Genomic DNA, 1,718 nt, shown 5'->3' with positions numbered 1-1,718 from the left:
TCATGGCAACAATGATGCCATAATGGTCGTCATGGCAACAATGATGTCATAATGGACGTCATGGCAACGGTGATGTCATAATGGTCGTCATGGCAACGGTGATGTCATAATGGTCATCATGGCAACGGTGATGTCATAATGGACGTCATGGCAACGGTGATGTCATAATGGTCGTCATGGCAACGGTGATGTCATAATGGTCGTCATGGCAGCAATGATGTCATAATGGTCGTCATGGCAACAATGATGCCATAATGGTCGTCATGGCGACGTCATATTGGTCGTCATGGCAACGGCGATGTCATATTGGTCGTCATGGCAACGGCGACGTCATTATGGTCGTCATGGCAACGGCGACGTCATATTGGTCATCATGGCAACGGTGATGTCATATTGGTCGTCATGGCAACGGTGATGTCATATTGGACGTCATGGCAACGGTGATGTCATAATGGACGTCATGGCAACGGTGATGTCATAATGGTCGTCAATGCAACGGTGATGTCATAATGGACGTCATGGCAACGGTGATGTCATAATGGTCGTCATGGCAACAATGATGCCATAATGGTCGTCATGGCGACGTCATAATGGTCGTCTTGGCAACGGTGATGTCATATTGGTCGTCATGGCAACGGTGATGTCATAATGGTCGTCATGGCAACAATGATGTCATAATGGACGTCATGGCAACATCATCATGGTCGTCATAGCAACGGTGATGTCATAATGGTTGTCATGGCATCAATGATGTCATAATGGTTGTCATGTCAACAATGATGTCATAATGGTCGTCATGGCAACAATGATGTCATAATGGACGTCATGGCAACGTCATAATGGTCGTCATGGCAACGGTGATGTCATAATGGTCGTCATGGCAACGGTGATGTCATAATGGACGTCATGGCAACGGTGATGTCATAATGGTCGTCATGGCAACAATGATGCCATAATGGTCGTCATGGCGACGTCATAATGGTCGTCATGGCAACGGTGATGTTATATTGGTCGTCATGGCAACGGTGATGTCATAATGGTCGTCATGGCAACAATGATGTCATAATGGACGTCATGGCAACGTCATAATGGTCGTCATGGCAACGGTGATGTCATAATGGTTGTCATGGCATCAATGATGTCATAATGGTTGTCATGGCAACAATGATGTCATATTGGTCGTCATGGCAACAATGATGTCATAATGGACGTCATGGCAACGTCATAATGGTCGTCATGGCAACGGTGATGTCATAATGGTCGTCATGGCAACAATGATGTCTTAATGGTCGTCATGCCAACGTCATAATGGTCGTCATGGCAACGGTGATGCCATAATGGTCGTCATGGCAACGGTGATGTCATAATGGTCGTCACGGCTACGATGATGTCAAATTGGTCGTCACGGCTAAGATGATGTCAATTTCATCGTCATGGCAACAATGATGTCATAATGGTCGTCAGGGCAACATCATAATGGTCGTCATGGCAACGGTGATGTCATAATGGTCGTCATAGCAGCGTTGATGTCATAATGGTCGTCATGGCGACGGCGATGTCATATTGGTCGTCACGGTGACGATGATGTCATAATGGTCGTCATGGCAACAATGATGTCATAATGGACGTCATGGCAACGTCATAATGGTCGTTATGGCAACGGTGGTGTCATAATGGTCGTCATGGCAACAATGATGTCATAATGGTCGTCATGGCAA

This window comes from Phyllobates terribilis, unplaced genomic scaffold (genome assembly GCF_046119375.1).
Source record: "Phyllobates terribilis strain yellow unplaced genomic scaffold, ASM4611937v1 Scaffold_67__1_contigs__length_7525285, whole genome shotgun sequence".
Taxonomy (NCBI): Eukaryota; Metazoa; Chordata; class Amphibia; order Anura; family Dendrobatidae; genus Phyllobates; species Phyllobates terribilis.
Note: the sequence above shows the minus strand (reverse complement) of the source record.